Source organism: Montipora foliosa, chromosome 13 (assembly GCF_036669935.1).
Source record: "Montipora foliosa isolate CH-2021 chromosome 13, ASM3666993v2, whole genome shotgun sequence".
Taxonomy (NCBI): Eukaryota; Metazoa; Cnidaria; class Anthozoa; order Scleractinia; family Acroporidae; genus Montipora; species Montipora foliosa.
Window position 1 is genome coordinate 17,812,029 of NC_090881.1, and position 7,500 is coordinate 17,819,528.

At 39.0% G+C, this 7,500-nt stretch overlaps 1 pseudogene; it reads right to left on the reverse strand.

Annotated features, from left to right (window-relative positions):
- Positions 1-6,293, reverse strand: part of LOC137982297 (uncharacterized) — a 6,712-nt pseudogene extending 419 nt beyond the window's left edge.
- Positions 6,294-7,500: the final 1,207 nt, after the last annotated feature.

The window sequence follows — 7,500 nt, forward strand, 5'->3', positions numbered from 1 at the left end:
ACCTTTAATGCGGTTCATTAAGTTTATTTTGCCCCCCCCCCCCCCCCCCTTCTTAGCAAACAAAACCAGTTTCTTGACGTGTTTGCTCGACTTTTGCGCTCTTTTTTTCTCGGATGAATTCAAAAGTTCAAAGAGGAAACTGCATATATAATCGGCAGTGGGCAAATGGACTCTTCCACGGGTTTTGACTGCCATCTTGTCTAGGGGGCAAACACAGCTAAATTTACAGTAAATGTATGGGATTTTGGCCGACTTTGAACCGCTGTAGCGCCGCTAAAAAGAGACAGATTTCCAACTTTTTCCACTGCTTTAAACAGTTTTATTGGTATCGTTCATTCAACAGAAAATAAGGCCATTAGGAAGGTATGAAGTCCGTAAATTCGAATAATAAATCTTCTCATGTTGTTTCAAATTTCGCGGGAATTTGCCGTGATGATTTAAGAAGGGTTTGTATGAAATCTCAAAAATCCGTTTATGGTCGTTGTAGCCTGAATCTGTTCTTTATATTTCATGAAAATAATGTCGGTATAATTGTCTTTTAAAAGACACTTGCACTGTGGAAATCCGTCTCTTTCTAGCGGCGCTACAGCAGTTCAAAGTCGGCCAAAATCCCACACTTTTACTGTAAATTTAGCCGTGTTTGCCCCCCAGCCAAGATGGCGGTGAAAACCGTGGAAGGGTCTATTAATGATGAAATGGTATATGGAATGAATGATATGAACTGCGGATATGAAATCAAGTGAAGCTATCATCTTCGCAGTTACGAACTCAATTTTTACAATTGCGTAGAGAAGCCTGAAAAATTCAGGACTTCAACGGGGTTTGAACCCGTGACCTTGCGATTCCGGTGCAATGCTCTAACCAACTGAGCTATGAAGCCACTGACGTTGGGAGCTGGTCATTTGTGGGTTCACGGGTTCAAACCCCGTTTAAGTCCTGAATTTTTCAGGCTTCTCTACGCAACTGTACATGTTGGGGGGACAATAACAGTTTCTTTCAGCTTCCGCGATTTATGCTTTTGAATGGCATCCTCCCTTGACTCCTTTTCAAGCATAGAGTGCATTGGCTCTGGTACCTGCTGTTTCAATTTCTCTTCTAATTGCTTCAGTTCCTGTCTTGGTGTTTTGATCATGGTCTGGTAGATTTCAGTGACATATTCTAAAACAGGTAAACAAACTTTTTTAACATAATTATGCCATTCAATGCCTTAGGATGAAATCTCCATTATACAGAAATAAAAGAAATTACATGTAAGTCTGCTTTATAATCAAATACCTGCTAAAGCAGCAAAGAAGTACATGTAGTGGATTTCAAACAGAATGTAAAATGATAAATCAAGGATTGGATAATAGAGGTTCCACTAGACTTGATACTTTAATAGTCTGCAATGTTCTTATCTGGAGTTGTGCATGTACCAATAAATTATTGTTACATAGTTACCATAACTGGGAGGTAACCTTGCTTCTCTTACTGTTGCCTCTCCTTCTTTATACTTTGGATAAGTAACAGTCAGCTTTGGCTGTCCTTGACTGTCGTGCTTTGTTTCCCGTCTCAGGTTGTAATTGAAATGGAGGGCAGCTAATATTGACCTTAAAATATAATATAGAGTTCATTGACTTGTTAATGCTATTATATCTCTAGCTCAGCGAGCGGGCAAGATGAATCAAATCCTGTGCTGTGATTGGCTATGCGAGCAGGCAATATAGAGCTATCTATGTCCCGAAAGAAAAATTAACCTAAAAGCCATAAAATAAATTCTTTATTGGTCAAGATGACTTGATATTGGCCTCATTCTTTTTTGGGGAGTTCATGATCCAAGACACAACTGCATGCATGCAGAAAAAGAACGGCCAATGTCTAGCCAGCCATCTTGACCTCATACTTGGTCAATAACCCATAGTTATTGGACCTATTACATCATCTGCTGACCTCCAAGTTTTAAGCCAATGAAAAAAAGCTGTTTACCTGCAAAGCATACCCAAGTAGGAAAAGGCCAGCATTTTTGGTGCAAACTGGTTAACCACTGAATGGTAACCCTCGAGACAACTTGTTTGTTCCACTGAGGATGCTTTCTCTATTGCCTTTGTGAGAGTGCTGTTGTTAAGGGCTAAACATAACTTTTCGTAGGCCTCTGAAACTGCAATCAACAAAAACGATTGAAACTTGATTAGAAAGTTACAAGACAGTTAAAAGAAAGTTGTTGTTGCAGTATCATTATATCCAATTTACGCTAACGATTATGTACAGTGTACCTTTGGACATCCACAATTTTGGAGTGATAATATTTCCATGGGCACAAGCATTGAACAGCCTATTTGGAAGGTCCTTGTGCTTGTTCGTAACATGACTTTGGAAGGCTTGAAATTTGGCAAGCTTAACTTCCCCAAGGCATTCTTGGGTTGATGTTACTGCCCAGTAAAAGTGTCGAACACATGCTTTTCTCCAGCGGCCAATGATTTCGCAGTTCTCCTTGCTAAGTTTGGTTAGGATTTTTTGGATTTCTACAGAAAGATAAAAACCAATCAGATTATTCAAAATGCAACTTACATGTTTAAACCAAACTGATTCCATTCAATGTGAGAAGCCACTGACTCTTGTAATCAAAAGCATTTTGCTGATTTATCCCAGTAATTATACTTTTTGATATATGTTACTATTTACATACTTTTCCCAATGTGCCAGAGATCAAAGAAGTGATTAACAACTGGCTTTCCTAGTTCATTGCATTTCTTGCCACACTCCTCTCTCATCCATTTAGCAATAGAGACATGTCTGTCAGATATGAAGGACTTAACAATCATGCCAGTGGCTAACAGATAGGTGAATGCTTCCTTGAAGGCCATGAACTCGATTTCTGAACTGCTTCCAGCCTGGTTAGCCTAGAAAGTAATTTAAGGTACAGGTTTTATTGTGGAACCTCAAAGTATGTGTCTGTTTGTGTCTTGTATTTTTCTCTCAGCAGGTTTAGTAATTGGAAATCATACTCCCCTTACTATAATTACTATTGCTTATCAAAAGTAGTCACTAATAATATTATAAGGTGGAGTATTTGAATTGGAGGATGTACAAGTAACATTCTAATGGGGATTAACCAAACTTGCATCACTTGCCTGCACAAGAGCAATGTGAATGATAAGGCCCACTGTACAGCAGAAGATTGTATAAGTTCCGTACTTAGCAGAATGGCCCATGCTATCATGGCGCCCATCTCCAGCCAAAACAACCTCTTTTCCATTCAGAGTGTCTAAAATTTTTTTCTGGTATTTACGCCAGAATGATATCACTGTTGGGATGAGGAGGTGTTTCTGGTTCGTAATAATAAGTGGGCTCATTATATACCAGAATTCCCATGTGGCGAAGCACCAAAAGTACCTTCTTTATAGAGGCACCCGAACAAAGAACTGCAAAACTTGGTAGAAGATTACCAGCTGGGAATTTCCCAAGAAGAAAAGGCTGACTTTTCCATGTAAAGATCTCTTTACATTTGCTACATTTTGTTTCAATTGTCAGCAGGGTTCCAGTTTGTGAGGACGTGACTTCAGGGTTGGGAGTGAAGCATATATGACAGTATTGGAAAAGGAGTAAGAGTTTAGAAAGAAAAACAATTCCTTTAGGTTCCTCTCGTGCATCCTTCTCTGTAATGCCCACCCTACTGTAAAAAAAAAAAGGAATTACGGTAATAAATAGCAGTGAATATACATGTATTGCTGGTGTGTTTCTAATATATTTCATGGCACTCAAGCCTTTAAGAAGTCCATAGACTGGAGTTGTTTTTATTAAATTCAATTGCAAATTGCATTATTCATTATACAGGATTACTACTCTGTTGGTTCTTTCCTCAGTGCTTATTAATTATTAATGTACTTAAATAACGAGCTACTCCAAGAAAATGAAGGGAATGCCCTCATTTGGTCTGTTCCTAGTGGATAATCCTGACATCAATTTTAGTATGATAGCAGACTAGAGTAATACCCAAGATTTGTTGTTTGTTTGTTGTCATCACAGTCATCTCCTAATTTTATGTAGGCTTCATCAACATCTTCAGGGGTCCAATTAGGATCCTCGTCATAGATGGGGGCACCTTGATCACTTTCCTCTGCATCGTCATAATCATCCAAATGATCAGACTGTTCTAGAATGGGCGTTGGTTCAACTTCTGTGGGAGTACCTTAAACAAGAAATACATGCAGTGCCAGTGAGATATTCTACTTGAAGTTGTTAAATAAGGCAGTCCTTAAAGATACAATACATATATTTTTCTGGGTGGGGTGTAGGGGGGGGGGGGGGGGGGAAAGTAAGTTAAAAATGGTCATAGACAAAACCAACCTTACTCTACAAGTCAAAAATGTAAAGGTTATAAAGGAAATTCTATGAGCAAGTCAATTTGCAGTTAGGTAAAATTTGCCAAAAATAAATAATAGAAAGTATGGAAGCTTACCAAAATGTGTGGGAGTGAAGTCTTGTTGATCCTGCTCAGTTTGATTTTGAAACGTCTCAACCCACTGATTTTGGTTAAGTGCCATCCTGTTCTTTAACCTGGTAACTTTGGCTTTTAGTGATCTGATTTCTGTCTTCAGGTCTTTGTGTTCTTTCTTTAAATTATCACGTCTTGCAGTCGTCTGGAGTTTGGTCGCACTGATCAGACTAACCAAAAAAATTGGCACAGGTTAAATTTATTTCTCTTTGTACTGAGTTTTTTTGGCATGGTTATTCAATGCTTACATATTATGGTAGTCCACCCGGGGAGAAAATAACAATTTTAGAAGAGATAACCTTTTTTGTCAGCCAGTTTATTCTTCCAGAAATAATGTTTGTAGGACATAAAACAAATTCTTACTGTTTGGATGAACGGAGTTAATGGTCGCTCTGCAGGTGATAAGAAGGTTGTTACAAGTGTCGAAGTCGAAGGACCAGCCTGCAAATAAAAAAAAATTAAACTTTGCAAAAATCTAGTTAGTTTACAATTTCAATTTATTCTTACGTTTATTAGTGTTGATGAATAAGTTGATTCAAATTCCAGTTCTTGATCTTGCACTGATGGATCATGATTTTTTTTTTTGATATGTAGCCTCGTCAGCGAGGGACTGGTTAACCTGCAAAAGGGGAAAATTTAAAATAAAAGAACAAGGAAACTTGTGTAGCCTTTTCTTCCCAGAATACGTTTCCTCTTACTGTTGGTGCTTCCAGCTTTTGATGTTCCGGCAGTGTCAACTGGAGATGAGGTTGTTCCATCGACTCGTCAGTAAGAGGTGGGTCGACCTGAGGAAAAAAGTATGGATACAGAATGACTGAGGTTATATAAGAAAAAGTATACAGATGTAACATTTTACCTGCATTAATTCAGGCTCGGTCTCTACACAGGAACTGGATGCAAATGTTTCCACTTGCTCCGGGGGCAAAGCAGTGCTGTGGTCACCAAGTCTATCGTGTTCTTCAAGTATTTCTTTCAATATCTGCAAAATAAAATGTATAGCATTGGTCGGAAAAAAAACGGAAAGGAATGATTTCCGTACAGGTCCCCTACTTCATTATGCATGCAGAATAAATTAATTATTCATTCGCGCTATTGTTTTGTAGAACAATACGTATACCCAAGAGAACTGAATATATACATGGGTTATTTGTACTTACGGGATGAATAAAAACGGATCTCAATTTTTCTCTCCCTCCCTCTCTCTCTTCTTTCCCTTCATCGCCCACACCGTTACTCATTTTTGTCTCAGCTTTCCTCTTTCTATCCCTTCGTCTTCTTTTTATTTCCAGACCCCGCTCGGCTTTTTCTGCCATTTTATCCCATGATATGTCAATCGCAGCTTGCCTTGAACTCCGACTCACTGTAAACCTCTGGATTACTTGTCCCTGTTCTTTACCACTGAGCTAACGTGTCAAGTTGCTAATCTACACCTTGAAAATGATATTTATTTTGAATTCTGGCTGACTATTTACATAACAATGATACGTAATTATATACACGTGCCGCGCCGAGCACCTACAATCGAACTTACACTTGTAGGTTACCGTTAGGAGATCCCTGTTTTACTACTCTTGAAACAACCCATGCCTTTAATAATGCTAACCGTAACCCTAATTACGACTAAAGACACTGTTTAGGCTTAAGGTTAGTCCCTGTAATAGTCTTACGTTTTCCAGTATTGCTGTGAACTGTGAGCTGCTTTTCCTTCATGCCCCGTGCGTGCGGCACACTTATAAGTTCACTGCGTGGAAGAGTATACCACGCTTTAACCTGCGATCAGGCCCATTTTTAGCTTCGCCCATATGTCCTCTTATGTCGTCGCTCGCTGAAATTGGGCCTGACCTAAAGTCTCTCAAGAATTCCGGACGGTTGGCCGACCAAACTCGTGATCTGATTGGCTGTTGAAACGCCGGAAGTGAAAATGCCATCGTGATTGCGCGGAGCTCTCGCGAAGTCCTCGAGACTAATCCGCCATAAGTGTACGAAAAAATTTGCTCCCTTTTTTTCTTACAATGCCGTGGACGGTGCAACTTGATTTTATTTGTATAAATGGAGATATGCCATCTGAAACATCTCATAACTTGTCCAGAATCGGGTTTGAATCTCTGGAACGAGTGAAATTAGCGATTCCGTTGTCGAACTCTGTGGCCATGGGGTTGAAAGTACTTTGGCACAAACTTCCCTGATGTTTAGAAAGCTAAATAGGTGGTTCTTTCAAATGGCAATGAAAGCCGATGCATATTGGTTTCCTGGATGAGACAAGGGACATATATATCAACAGGAGGAGATGCTGATAAAATCGCAAGTTACACGAATGCATGTTTTGAATATCTGTGTATCAAACGGCTTTATTTATTTACTGTACATGACACGGTTTGTTTGCACACTTCATAATATTTCCAGTTGATTTAACTTAAAACTCGCACTCCAGAAACTAAAATGGCATGTTTCCAGAGAGATCAATTGTACAACAATAAAAGAAACTTTGCGAGTCCATCTTACTGTTCGTACTCCATCAAAAGATTAACAGCCAAACTTATCATGATTTTACTGCGCGCAATTCTAGAAATACACTGCAACTGAAGATATTACCCGAAAAAATCACCAAAGAAACCTTCATGGGCAAACACGTTAAAGGAATATTGTATTTCTCTTTTTTCACTTTAAAAATCTATTGCCAAACCGTCCAACGACAAAATGCTAGGTTATCTCAATTACAAATTAAGATGTCAAGCTCAAAAGATTGCATATTCAGTGAAGTTCGGAGGGAGAATTACACCGGCCTTTGCCGCAATATAGTCGTCGAAAACATTCCCCATGCTTTAAATTGTTTTTCTCAAATTAAAGCCAACGGTAACTTTCGAATTCGTTCATAATATTCCTCCCACGGTAATATTTAACTCTGGTCAAAACAAAATAGCATGAATCTGCAGTCCACGCGTGTATCGGTGTAATGGAAGTAAATTTGATTGGCCGATGAAGGACATGTCAATCAATCAAAGAAAGTGGGCGGAAGAAATTTCGAA